Here is a 15,366-nt window from a genome sequence, read left to right on the forward strand (position 1 = left end):
GGTTTAGGGATGGGGTCTCTGTCTACTTTATTCAATTCTAGAACCTGATCTGGTGCAGAATTATGAAATTTCTAAGATCCAGAACTCAGAAAATCCCTGGTCTGAAGCCCCTACACAGACTCTGAATGGTTCTGTCCCAAGCCCCAGCACAGTAAAAGAAACACACCCTGAATTTGGAACCCTAGCCACCAAAAGAGACACTTTATCCCTAAGCCTAGAACTAGGGAAAAACACCCTAAATCTGAAACACTTGAAACCAAGAACACACTTGTCTCTTGTTTTAGGGACATGTAACAGAAATTTTCCTAATTTCTAGAATTGGGACAAAAAATCCAAAAGAATCATTGAAAGAAATGTAGTTTATTTCTGGGATCAGAGCCATCTCTTAGCTTGACTCAAAACTAGCCAATACTTGAATTAGAAAAAACTGACCAATCCCAGTCTAGCAAGCTAGGAATTCCCCCCTGGGTTTGGAGTCTCCTCAAGCTAGGGAATCCATTAGACTGGGAATTCCTGTCACTTAATGGGGGCAGCCAATCACCATCCAGAGGGCTTGGAATTCTCCTAGACCCAATTAGCTCCGTTCACGCTTGAGGCAATCACAAGCCTGTAGGCCCTCCATCCTGCTGGACTACTGCATAATCCCCTTCCTTTACTGCTCTAGGTCTCTCATGCTCTGCTGCTGTCTCTGCTGCCTCTGATTGGGACCAACTGAGGAACCCAAGTTAACTTGTAAATAGAGTCTTTGTTTTTGCATTGGAGTCCGTCTCAAGGTACTAATTCCAGTTTCTGATTTCAGATTTAAAAGTTCTATGCATGCAACCCGATTCTCTGTGAGTTCACATGTGAATCCGTCTCTTTGGTTTATAGGATTTCGAAATCTTGGAGCTGGCCATCTCATTTGGCTTTGAGATCCTTTCTGCTTCATCTGCCACAGGATTCCCGCAATGCTCAGGGGAGGGTTAGGGATATCCATTTTATAGTTAGTGGTCCAAGGTCTCCCATTGTCTATATATTGTCTGACTGTGAGTCTCTATACCTGTTCCCATCTGCTGCAGGAGGAATCTCATCAGATGATGATTGAGCAACGCACCGTTCTATGAATACAGCAGAATGACATTAGGAGACATTTTATCACTACATTTTGTGATTGCTTGTAATTTGTTTTAGAAAGCTGGTGTTTGGTTTTAATGCATCGCTAGGGTATCTAGTCTCATATTCTTTGTCACAATGCAGTGATGGTATGGATCCCATCTCACGCAGTGGTTCTTAAGCCTTATAATAGTTTGGTTGGTTACTCCATAAGCTTTGTTTGACCATTCACCACTACAGGAATATCATGCAGGCAGCACACCATTGTAAATCAAAGGGTCTATGGCTGCTTTTGTGTTTATGGTTCTCTCTTAGTGGTATGGAGTATAGTGTCCCCATCTAAAACTGCTAGCACATGGACAGATCATTAGACATCAATTAGGATTTTCTATATTCAATGAATACTGTCTTCAGAAATAAGACTTTGCTATAATTTTTTAACTGTTTCTCAGTCATTTAATTATTTTTTTCTTTTGAGGATTATCTGTTTAGATCTGTTCCCCATTTTAAATTGGGGGATTTATTTTCTTGACATATGATAATGAGGTCTTTTTATATTTTGGATATTAACCCTCTACCAGGTGTATAGTATGTATTAAAAATCTTTCCCCATTCTATAGTCTGCTTCTTTGTGCTAATGATGGTTTCCTTTGCCATGAAAGAAACTTTCAGTTCTATAAGGTCCCATTTATTAATTGTTGATCTTCAAACTTGTGTCAACTGGGTTCTGTTCAAAAAGTCTTTTCTTGTGCCAATTTTGTGTGTGGGCTCAGTATATCTTGTCCATTTTGAGGTCTTTGTTCCATTTGGAGTTGAGTTTTGGGTGGGGTGCTGTCTGAATATTTTTGGATTCTCCTATTTGCAACTGCCTCTGTTTGACCAGAAAATTTTGTTAAAGATACCGCTGTTTCCCCCCCCCACACACACTGAGTATTTCTAGTGTCTTTATCAAAAATCATCTCTCCAATTCCTCAGAAAAATGGGAATAAACCTACCACAAGACCCAGCAACTCCACTCTTAGGCATATACCCAAAAGATGCCCATTCATACAACTAAGATGTCTGTTCCACTATGTTCATAGCAGCTTCATTTGTAATAGCCAGAACTTGGAAGCAACCTAGATGTCCCTCACCCGAAGAGTGGATAGAGAAAATGTGGTACATCTACACAATGGAGTACTATTCAGCAGAAAAAAATAATGGAATCATGAGATTCGCAGGCAAATGGATGACACTAGAAGAAACCATCCTGAGTGAGGTAACCCAGTCACAAAAAGAGAAACATGGCATGTACTCTCTCATATATGGATTTTAGACATAGATCTGGGGAGTGCCAGCCTACAATCCTATGGCCAGACAGTCTGGGAAACAGAAACTACATTTAGTGGCTGGTTAAGTACTGAGCTGAACTCAAGAAAGCCAGTATCAGAGAGGGAGGACTGATGATCAAAGGGATTAAGACTGGGCTGGTTTAACCCCCAGAAACAGCTGACCAGACAAAGGTTAACTCTTGAATCCCAGGCATCAGCCTGGGAAGCCAGCATGGGACTGATCAAGACCCCCTGAATCTGGGTGTCAGTGAGGAGGCCTAGGTAATCTATTGAGCCTTGGGCAGCAGATCAGTACCCATCCCAAGTATACACATGGACTTTGGACTCCCATAGAAAATGTGAGGTGCACTCTCACCCTGAACTCTTGGGGAAGGGTCTAGGCCCTGCCCTATATGAAATGACAGACTATGGACACCCCCATGGAGGGCCTCACCCTCCCTGGGGGAATGAGGGGATAACGGGGGGGATGGGGGGAGGGCACGGGAGGAGGGGAGGGAAAGGGAGAGGGACCTGGAACTGACTTGTGAAGCAACCTTGTTTCTTATCTAAATTTAAAAAAAAAGAATAAAAAAAAAATCATCTCTCCAGAGATGGGTGGATTTAAGTCTTTGTCTTCAATTCAATTAATTTGATCATTATGTAATATTTGTGCCAAAACTATGTTGTTTTTATTATTATTACTCTATAGTTCCAGATAATATCAGGGATGATAATACCTCCAGCAGTTTCTTCATTATTCAGTATTGTTTAGCTCTTCTAAGTTTTGTTTGATTTTTGTTGTTGTTGTGATAATGGTGTGTGTGAGTGTGTGTGTGTGTGTGTGTGTGTGTGTGCATGCCTGTGTTTCCATAGAAATATGAAAATTATCCTTTCCAGTTTTGTGAAGAATTGTGCTGGAATTTTAATGGAGGTTGCACTGAATCTGCAGTTTGATATTGGTAAGATGACCATTTTTACTATATTAATTGTACTGATCCATAATCCAATTTGTGATATCCTCTTCAATTTCTTTCCTCAGAGAGCTGAAGTTTTTATCATACAAGTCTCTTACTTGTTTGATTAGAGCTACCCCAACATATTTTATATTACTTGAGTGTGAAGGGTGTTCTTTCCCTGATTTCTATTTCAGTTCATTTGTCATTAGTATATAATTTTTGTGACTTACTTTTGTAACCAGATACCTTGCTTAAAGTGTTTATTAGCTATATGAGATTCCAGAATAAATTTTAGAATAAGTTATCTGTACAGTCATGTCATGTATAATAAAAATAATTTGACTTCTTCCTTTCCAATTTATATTCCCTTGATCATCTGTTTTCTTGTTGTTCTAGATAAGACTTCAAGTACTACATTGAATGGGTAATGAGGGAATAGACAAATTTGTCTTGTTCCTATTTTAAAAGAATTTTTTTGATTTTCTCACTATTTAAGCTGATGTTGACTATGGGCTTGATATAAACTGCTTGTATTATGTTGATGTGTGTCCCTTGTACCCATAATATCTCCAGGATTTTAAGGAATGCTTCTATTTCACTGAGGGTTGTGGGTATATTTAAATGCATTATATGATCTTGATTTACCTTTGGTATGTGGTATTTATCAGTATGATTTTCCAGTTCTTTTAGATTTTTCATTTGGAATGCTGTTTTTTATTTTATTTATTTATTTATTGGCTTTTTTTTGAGACAGGGTTTCTCTGTGTAGTCCTGACTGTCCTTTAACTCACTCTGCAGACCAACTTGGCCTCTAACTCAGAGATTGGGCTGCCTCTGCCTTCCTGAATGGTGAGATTAAAGGCATATGCTTTCCCAGCCCATAAGTACAGGTGTTTAAAGTATATCCCTATGAAACTCTGTTCTTCCTTAGTTTATTATCTCATTGACTTTTCTCAAAATAACAACTCGTTGTTTCTTTGATTGTTTGTACATTCTCTTTGTTTCTATTTGATTTGCGCTACTAGTTTGATTATTTTTTGCCATCTGCACTTTTGGGTGTGATTTCTTCTTTAGTTCTAGAGCTTTTAGTTGAACTATTAACTTTCCAATGTAAGATCTCTCCAGTTTCTTTATGTAGGCCCTTAGTGCTATGAAATTCCATCTTAGAAGAGCCTCCATTTTGTCCCATAGTTTAAGAATGTTATGTATTCACTTTCATTAAATTGTAGAAAATCTTTGATTTCTTTTTAATTTCTGTGTTTACATATTTTTCATTTAGTAGAGAGTTGTTAACTTTCCATGTATTTGTAACATTTCTGTTGTTATTCATACCTGTTTTTTAATCTGTGGTAGTCAAAAAAGATGCAAGGTATTATTTCAATTTTCTCCTATCTGCTGATACTTGCTTTGTGGTTGAGTAATTGGTCAGTTTTGAAAAAAGTTCCATGTAGTGCTGAGAAAAAGATGTAGTCTTTTGTGACAGACTTTGATGATCCCTGGTGCAAGGCTTCATTGTCCTTGGGGAGTGGGTAGGGTTGGGTTAGGGAGGTTGGTGGGGGGTATGCATGGATGGGAAGGAGAGGAAATAGAGGGACTGATATGTAAAATAAGACTTCTTCATGGAAACTATGATAGCCAGAAGGTCCTGGATAGATATTCTACAAACACTAAGAGTCCAGACTAATTTTCCCAGAAAAACTCTCAATTACTATAGACGGAGAAAATAAGATATTCTGTGAAAAAATATTTACCAATATGTGTCCACAAATCCAGGGATACAGAAAGTTCTAGAAGGAAAACTCCAACCAAAGGAAGTTAACTACACTCAAAATAACATGGACAACGGATAATCTTACTTTACCAGAAGTCAGAAATAGGAGAAAAACAAAACCCACACAAAAAAACCCCACCAAAAAACGCAAATAAGAATCCAAAGCAAATAAGAATCAGCAATCAATGAACATTAATATTGCTGAAAATCAATAGACTTAACTCACCTATAAAAAGACACAGGGTAACAGAATGGATATGAAGACAGAATCAATCCTTTTGCTGCATACAAGAAACACACTTCAATTTCAAAGACAGATGTTACCTCAAGGTTAAGGGTTGGGAAAAGATTTTCCAATCAGATGGATGTAAGAAGCAAATGGGTGTAGCTATCCTACTATCTAACAAAATAGACTTCAAAAAATTAATCAAAAGAGATGAAGAAGGTCATTTCATATACATAAGAAAAATCCATCAGGATGAAGTCTCAAATAAACAAATATGCTTCAAATACAAAGGCACCCACATTCATAACAGAAACATTACTTGTACTCAAATCACACATTAAACCCCACACACTTATAGTGGGATACTTCAACATCCCACTCTCACCAATGGACAGGTCCACCAGTCAGAAAACTAACAAAGAACCAATGAAACTAACACATTAGTTATGACACAATTGGGTTAAACAGACATCTATAGAACATTCCATCCAATCAAAAAAGAATATACTTTCTTCTCAATGCCACATGGAACCTTCTCTAAAATCGACCACATACTTGGCAATAAAGCAAACCTCAACAGATATAATAAATTGGAATAACACCTGTATCTTGTCGGACCACCACAACTTAAAATTAGAATTCAATGTCAACACAAATTGAAGAAAACCCACAAACTCATGGATATTGAACAATGCTCAATTGCATCACCCCTGGGTAAAGGAAGAAATAATGAAAGAAATCAAAGACTTCCTAGAATTCAATGAAAATTAAGGCATAACATACCCAGACCTATGGGATATTCTGAAAACAGTTCTAAGAGGAAAGTTCATAGCACTAAGTGCCCACATGAAGAAAATGTAGAATTGCCACACGAGAGAATTAACAGAACACCTGAAAGCGCTGGAACAAAAAGAGGTAAACTCACCCAGGAGAAGACACCATGAAATAATCAAATTTACAGCTGAAATCAATAAAGTAAAAACAAAGAAAACAACACAAATAATCAATGTAGCAAAGAGTTATTCTTTGAGAAAGCAACAAGATAGACAAACGTTTATTCAACATAACCAAAAGACAGAGAGAGAACATGCAAACTAACAAAGTCAGAAATGAAAAGGGGGACATAACAACAGACACTGGGGAAATCCAAAGAATCATCAGGTCATACTTTTAAAACCTGTACTCCACTAAATTGGAATATATAAAGGAAATGGATGGTATTCTGGATATATATCACTTACCAAAATTAAATCAAGAACAGATAAATAATTTAAACTGATCTATAACCCTAAAGAAATAGAAGCAGCCATAAGAAGCCATCCAATCAAAAAACGTCAAGGGCCAGATGACTTCTGTGCAGAATTCTACTGAAAATTCAAGGAAGAGCTAATACCAATACTCTTCAAATTGTTCCACACAATAGAAGCAGAATGATCACTGCCAAACTCTTTTATGAGGCTACAATTACTTTAGTACCCAAACCACACAAAGACACAACCAAGATAGGGAATTACAGACCAATCTCCCTCACAAAGTTTGATGCAAAAATACTCAATTAAATACTCACAAATCAAATCCCAAAACAAATCAGAAAATATCATACGCCATGATCAAGTAGGCTTCATCCCAGGGATGCAAAGATGGTTCAACATATGAAAATTCATCAATGTAATCTACCATATAAACAATTTGAAAAAAAATTATCATCTCACTAGAAGCTGAAAAAGCCTTAGAATAAATCGAACACCTCATGATAAAGGTCTTGGAGAGATCAAGTGTAATAGAAACATACTTAAGCATCATAAAAGCAATATACAGCAAATCGACAGTTGACATCAAACTAAATGGAGTGCAACATCTCTTCAATATTGTACTTGAAGTATTTGCTAGAGCAATAAGAAAACAAAAGGAAATCAATGGTATACAAATTGGAAAGGAAGAAGTCAAACGTTCACTATTTGAAGATGATATGATAGTCTATGTAAGCAATCCAAAGAATTCTACCAGGGAACTCATACAGCTGATAAACACCTTCAGCAAAGTGGCACGATACAAAATTAACTAAAAAAATTAATAGTCCTACTATACATAGACAATAAAGGGGATGAGAAAGAAATCAGAGAAGCATCACCCTTCACAATAGCCACAAACAACATAAAAAAATCTTGGGGTAACTCTAATCAAACAGGTGAAATACCTGAATGACAAGAACTCTGAGTCTTTAAAGAAAGATATTAAAGAAGATACCAGAAAATGTAAAGATCTCCCATGCTCTTGGATAGGTAGGATCAACATAGTAAAACTGGCAATCTTATCAAAAGCAATCTACAGATTCAAGGCAATCCCTATCAAAACACCAGCACAATTCTTCACAGTCCTTGAAAGGACAATCCTCAACTTTATATGAAAAAACAAAAGACCTAGGATAGCTAAAACAAATAAAGGAACTTGTACAATGAAGGAACGTCAGGAGCCATCACCATCCCTAACTTCAAGCTCTACTACAGAGCTATAGTTCTCAAAACAGGTTGGTATTGGCACAAAAACAGACAGGTAGAGCAATGGAATCAAATAGAAGACCCTGATATCAACACACACACACACACACACACACACACACACACACACACACACACCTTTGAACACAAAGAAGCTAAAACTCTACAATGGAAAAAAGAAAGCACTTTTGACAAATGGTGCTGGAGTAACTGGATGCTGGCATGTAAAAGACAGCCAATAGATCCATATCTATCACCATGCACAAAACTTAAGTCAAATTGATAAAAGACCTCTACATCAATCCAGCCACACTGAAACTCTTAGAAGAGAAAGTGGGAAGTACCCTTGGACAAATTGGTACAAGAGACTGCTTCCTGAACATAACACCAGTAGCATAGACACTGAGATTGGCAATCAATAAATGGGACCTCCTGAAACTGAGAAGCTTCTGAAAGGCCAAAGACACAGTCAACAAGACAAAAAGACAGCCCACAGAATGGGAAAAGATATTCACTAACCCCACATCTGACAGAGGGCCGATCTCCAAAATTTACAAAGAAATCAAGAAGCAAGTCTCCACAACACCAAACGATCCAAAAGTGGGGTACAGAACTAAATAGAGAATTCTCAACAGAGGAGTCTAAAATAGCTGATAGACACTTGAGAAACTGCTCAACATTCTTAGCCATCAGAGAAATGCAAATCAAAACAACTCTGAGATACAATTTCACTCCTGCCAAAATGGCTAAAATCAAAGACACTAATGACAGTTTATGCTGTAGAGGATGTAGGAACATTCCTCTACTGCTGGTGGTAATACCAACTTGTGCAGCCACTTTGGAGATTGGTGTGGAGATTCCTCAGGAAAATGGAAATCAGCCTACCACAAGTTTCAGCAATTCCACTCTTAGACATATACCTTAAAGATGTACACTCATACAATAAGGACATCTGCTCAACTATGTTTATAGCAGCATTATTTGAAATAGCCAGAACCAGGAAGCAATCTAGATGCCCCTCAACTGAAGTGTGGATATAGAAAATGTGGTACATTTACACAGTGGAGTACCACTCAGAAGAAAAAAAATAGAATCTTGAAATTTATGGGCAAATGGTTGGCACTAGAAGAAACAATCTTGAGTGAGGTAACCTAGTCACAAAAAGACAAACATGGTATGTACTCACTCATATATGGATTTTAGATATGGATCCAGGGAGTTCCAGCCTACAATCCCATCGTCAGAGAAGAGTCTGGGAAACAGAGAGGACCCTAAGAGAGATATGCATGATAACCCGGGAGAAGGGTTATGAGAGGTGATCTCCTAATTGGATTGGGAGCAGGGGGGAGAGGAGGGCAGAGAGAGATGGGAGAAAGTGAGGGGCAGAAGAGGAGGGGAGAGGAGGACACAGGGGAGCAGGAAGGTTGAGCCAGGGTAAAAATAGAGGAGAGAAGGATAAAAGACATCATAACAGAGGGAGCCATTGTTAGTTGGAGGAGAGATCTGGCACTAGTGAGACCTTAACAGATCTACAAGAACGACACCAACTGGCATTAAGGCTATCTTAAATGCCCTCCCTGATAATGAGATTGATGACTACATTATATGACATCCTAGAACCCTCATCCAGTGGCTGACAGGAGCAGAGGCAGACACCCACAGCTGTGGACTGAACTGAACTCCTGGAACCCAGTTGGAAAGAGGAGTGATGAGCAAAGGAATCAATACCAGGCTGGTGAAACCCACAGAGGCAGCTGACCCAAACAAGGGGGAAACACCTGGACCCCAGATTGAGAGACCAGCATGGGACAGGTCCAGACACATACCCCCCCAACCTGGGTGTTAGAGAAGAGGCTACAGCAATCTATGGGACTTTGGAGAGTAGATCAGTATTTATTCCTGGCATACACATGAACTCTTGGAGGGATGATCTCTCAGCTTGGACACATGGGGGAGAACCTAGGCCCTGCCTGGGATTATATGACAGACTCTGAAAATCCCTCATGGAAGGCCTTAACTTCCTGGGAAGCAGAGGGTGTAGGGTGGGGAATTGGGAGGAATGGGTGGCCAGGGGAACGGGGTGGGGGGAGAGTGAACTGAGAGTAACGTGTAAAAAGTTAAATAAAAAATCATGTAAAAAAAGAAGTTTACAATGACTTATGGAAAATACTCAACTAGAATTTTCTATTAAACTTAAGGCATAAAAATCCTTACATCTTTGGAGAGTGGAGTGGGAATTGTTTGAGAGTTTTGGGGAGGGTTGAATGGGGGCAGGAGAGGAGGGAAGGGAGAGAGAGCTGTGAATGACATGTGAAGCAAGCTTATGTCTTATTTAAATGAAATTTAAAACTTAATTAATTAAAAAGAATTATTAATTAAAATAAATTTTAAAAAGAAAAGAAAATTTATAATCGAAAAAATAAAAGAAACCCAAAAGATCCACTTTTATAACCTATTCTCAGTATTACATAAGCTCTATCATTTATTTGAAATAATTTAAAGAGATTGGGAACATGGGGAGCATGATAGACAAGGTGATTGATTTCACTTGTCTAACAAATGAGTTTTCCAGTGGGTAGGCATGCAATAGTAACTTTTTCTTCACAGCATCTTGTGGAGGGCCAGGTCCTCTCACTGCAACTTCTGGATGTTCTTACTCTAAGTTTGTGTCCTTTGTTGATTCTTTTTTTGGGAGGAGGGGTGTTTTTAAGACAGGGTTTCTCTGTCGCTTTGGAGGCTGTCCTGGAACTAGCTCTTGTAGGTTAGACTGGTCTTGAACTCACAGTGATCTGCTTGCCTCTGCCTCCCGATTGCTGAGATTAAAGGCTTGCATCACCACCACCCGGGTTCTTTGTTGATAATACCTGAAGTTCTTCAAAAGTACACACAAATTTTCTACTAAGAGGAATAATATCAGGAATAAAAGACACCACTAAAGTATATTGTTGATTTATATCTATGGCAGATACCCTGTAAGTATGACTTCTGTATGAGTCCCCTCTACTGAACACCAATGGTCAAGGAATACTCAGCAATTATTTTAAGAATTTGCAGATTAGTAAACAGGAAGAATAAACAACTTACCAAACAAACAAGTAACACATCCACAAATCCAGTTAAGCTAAGACTTGTCATCAGGTTTGAAAGAGGCCCAAAATAGTGTTTCATTGTCTGTCTCCCATTTTTTTTTTCAGTTTAAATTTAGATAAGAAACAAGGTTGCTTCACAAGTCAGTTCCAGGTCCCTCTCCCTTTCCCTCCCCTCCTCCGGTGCCCTCCCCCCAATCCCCCCCATTATCCCCTCATTTCCCCAGGGAGGGTGAGGCCCTCCATGGGGGTGTCCATAGTCTGTCATTTCATATAGTACAGGGCCTAGACCCTTCCCCAAGAGTTCAGGGTGAGAGTGTACCTCGCATTGTTGGATGGGAGTCCAAAGTCTGTGGGATGGGTACTGATCTGCTGCCCAAGGCTCAATAGATTACCTAGGCCTCCTCACTGACACTCACATTCAGGGGGTCTTGATCAGTCCCATGCTGGATTCCCTGGCTGATGCCTGGGATTCAAGAGTTAACCTTTGTCTCCCATTTTTATATTGCTATAGAATTCCTAAAACTACACTACAGATTATTTTTCTCTCGATTGTTTCTTTAAGGGGAACTTGAAGAAGTCGCAATTTTTACAGAATATATTATCTCATTGGATTTATGTCTGATGGGAGTGAGTCACACATTTTACAGACTGCATTATCTCATTTGATTTATGTCTAATGGGAGTCATAGGTGTCTTCATTTGGTTCATTACTCAGAGACTGTCTATACTCACACACATAGCTACACATAAACTATCAGTACATATTCATTATATATTTGCTGAACTAATCAACAGAGGATCCAGATTAATCTATCACATCTAGTCTTTTTTGTTTTTCTATACTCTGTTAAAGACAGCACAAGCATGAAACCCCTAGAATTATGTCATTAAAGCCTAGTCACACTGACAAAGGGCTGTAAAGAATGTACAGCAATTAAAATAGAAAATATTTGGAATGCTTATAAGAAGCAAGCATATATAAACCATTGGTGTTACTACATTTTACTAATGCAGTTATTGACACTTTGGAACATAGTTTCAAATGGCATTTTTTCTCAAGTCAAATATCTTAATAGAAATAATGCTGTAACCAATACGTAAATGTCTATCATCAAATGATTTTGGAATGCACTTTAACCCTGAATTTCAAAGAAAAGGTTTACCTACTTCTTGATTTAAAACAAGATAAACCACACACAAGTTAGTGTTGCATTAGGCTATGAAATCAAGGATAAGAAAATTCTGAGAATAGAATATAACCACCCTATCTTCCTCCCTAGGCAACTTTATTGTGTGAAAATGTCAGTAGGTTTTAAATAATTATGAAAGTACTTATTTTAAGTATATTTACATGAAGCTATTGTTATAATTTGAAATATAATATTCACTTTAAAAGGTTGACAGAGTAGTAAGAAAGTTGACACCAGTGAATAAACCTTGTGTAAAAAACAAATTAACTGAGCCGGGCGGTGGTGGAGCACACCTTTAATCCCAGCACTCGGGAGGCAGAGGCAGGCGGATCTCTGTGAGTTCGAGGCTGGGCTGGACTGACAGCCTCTAAAACAATACAGAGAAACCCTGTCTCATAAAAACCAAAAAAAAATTATCTGAATTTAACTACTAGTAAGGTGTTATTATCTGTCCACTATAGTTCCCGGGGTGATTCTGATTGCTATGTTAAAAAAAAAAACATTTTAGTCCATTGGTGAGAGGACATTACTTAAAAGGCAATGACTTCAGTAAGGCAAGCCAACAAAATCTGGAGATGTGTTTTAGTGGAAGATTTGAGTTGATTCATTAAGTGAGGAATGAGAACTTCTGTCTTTTGGAAAATTAGTATTAATATACTATTAATATCTAACATATACTACAAAATTGTATACACTATTGCTGACAAAGAAAATGCTATTTAATTTCCTTACAGTTTTATTAATGAGGTAAACATTTAATTAGTTTGGTGGCTGCTACATTTTGCTCAGTCATCTAACCCTCTAGCTCTGCTTTCTACTCTCTTCATGACTTGTCTTTATGCCAGTCGAATATTCACCAAGTCTGATCTATTTCATGACCTCTCTCATATCATTTTTGTTTTTCTTTACTGTCCTATTCATTTTTGAAGCACCATGGCCTATAACACAATCTTCCTGCTCCTGCTGGCATTATAGGTGTGTACCACCATACCCAAAGTCCTTTGACTCTTTATATAATTAAACATGTCACTTATTCCTGGATATAATCTATAGCATTTTTATTGTGTTAAAATATAAATGCCTCACCATAAAATGATTTTTACTCTCTCTAATTCATCATCTTTTCTTATTCCCATAGAATTACTTTTATTTTCTCCAACTCCATATGCCATCTTTGACTTTATAACTTCCCTTGCAGTGTCACTCAGGCCTCCAATTTCTATGTGTTAGTCCAAGGGTTATCTCATTTTGCAACTGATCTCTGGTACCTACTTTATTACAACCCAAACCTCTTAGGTCATTTTGTCAAATGATACTTTTTAATTTGCTTTAAGTTATGGAGACACAAAGCCAGTCTTTGCTGCTTGTGACTTACATACCCAAATCATTACCCTAATACTTTGTGAATTGTCATATCTATACAATAAACCGCAGATCATGTTGCAGCATGACATTGCATAGCAGCATAATGTGATGTAATACAACATAGCATAAGACAAACAGTCCTTTTTTATTAGTGGGAAATGAACCCTGGGCCTTGTGCCTGCTAAGTAACTCATTAGCCACAGTACGATATATTGGCATAGGGACAGCCTTTACAGTACTTGTTTGATGAAAGTAAATAGCCTGCCTGGAGCATTCGAGTCTGTTTGTTTTCTTCTGTGCTGTCTTATCACAAATTTATGGACACAGCAAGAAGGGTATGATTGGTATGATTTTCCTACAGTTCTTATTCCAAGAACATTCTGACTTTCACATGATTTGATACTATGTGCTATTGATGCACTGTGTTATATTGCTTAGTGCTGTATCAACACCTAATCTAGGACATAAAGATGATGTTTTCTTCTCTCTCTTCTCATAAGAACATCTATTGAGAACTAATGCTGCCCTCAAAGTTACATAGATTAAAGGTGAATTGTACCTGCAGGGTTTTTTATTCTTTCAGACAGGATCCTGATGAGGAGGTATCAGGTGATAATAAAGAAGATAGAAGAGATAAAAGCTGAGGTTGGAAATTCTTCTACAAGCCATGTTTTATGTCAATCAAGCATCTTGAGAAGTGAGGTGCTTTCTACATTATTTTCAGGGAAGAAATGAAACAGAGTGAGCACAATTTATCACACAATGGGATGGAGTCATCAGGAGACTAATCAAGCAATGTTGCACAAGGAAACACAGGGTATCTCAAAAGCATTACAGATCAAGCACACAGCAGCCTTGGGACTGATAACTCTAGTCTCTTCAAGGAGAAAAACCAAGTTCCCAAGAACCAAAAATTTTACTCCTTCAAGACAAAGGTCTCAGATGCAGACTGACCTTGCCAGATCCTGTTCTGAACAAGGACATAGAGCTAGGTTTCTTTGTCCTTTCATCAGGGCCTCTAAGACAGCCTTGACTTGGACCAACTCCCAAGAAAAGGTATGCTTCACCTTGGGTTTTCCACTTATAGCAGGCGATGACATGTAAGAGAGAGAAGATAGGTAAATAACTTCATAAAGAAAGAAACTGAATAAATCTTTGAGTGGCTCATGGTGAAAGAATGGAATTTAGGAGGATAAAAGGCAATTTTACTGCTGCAGAATATTTGATCACACTGTGACCGCTCCAAGACTGTATTAATAAAATTGACCTTGGAATAGTGGGTGGAATCAGTGCCTAGTTGACAAGAGTTATCCACAGAGGTACTGAGGACCAAAGGAGATTGACAGAGCAACACATGGGAAATAGTAGAGAGGGATGCAGAGATTTGTGGAATTATTTTTTAGTCTTAGACAAGTGAAGAGACAGGCTTGTTTGGTTCTCCTTAAAAAAAAAAAGGAAGGTCAGCTGGAGGCTCCTCTGCCACCTATTTGACATCAGGTTTTCACCCAACTCTCTGACTGCCAAGTCTTAATTGGTAGTGGAGTCAGTTAGATGAAATCAACATTTTCTCTTGGCAGAGAAGAATAGAGGAAATAGAGACGGAAGTAGCAAAGGGTGATGATGAAGAGTCAAAGGCATGTTTAGTGTTTGGTCTGAGCCATTGGAAGTACATGGTATTTGAACACAGAGACACCCTGTAGGTAAATACAGAAATGTCAGGGAAAAAAAAAGAACAGCATGTTATGGGCAACAAGGGAAAGGCTGAACATATTGTTGCTAATGCTAATGTAGTAGCCAAAGTTCATAAGAGGCAACATGGTTAGGTGTCTTCACTAGCAAAATGCAAAGCAAATTGATGACTCCCTAGCG

At 38.2% G+C, this 15,366-nt stretch overlaps 1 protein-coding gene across 1 annotated transcript in view; it reads right to left on the bottom strand.

Annotated features, from left to right (window-relative positions):
• Agmo (alkylglycerol monooxygenase) overlaps positions 1 to 15,366 on the bottom strand; it is a 317,387-nt gene that overhangs the window by 63,163 nt on the left and 238,858 nt on the right. The window lies entirely within an intron of this gene.

Source organism: Mesocricetus auratus, unplaced genomic scaffold (assembly GCF_017639785.1).
Source record: "Mesocricetus auratus isolate SY011 unplaced genomic scaffold, BCM_Maur_2.0 Super-Scaffold_15014, whole genome shotgun sequence".
Taxonomy (NCBI): domain Eukaryota; kingdom Metazoa; phylum Chordata; class Mammalia; order Rodentia; family Cricetidae; genus Mesocricetus; species Mesocricetus auratus.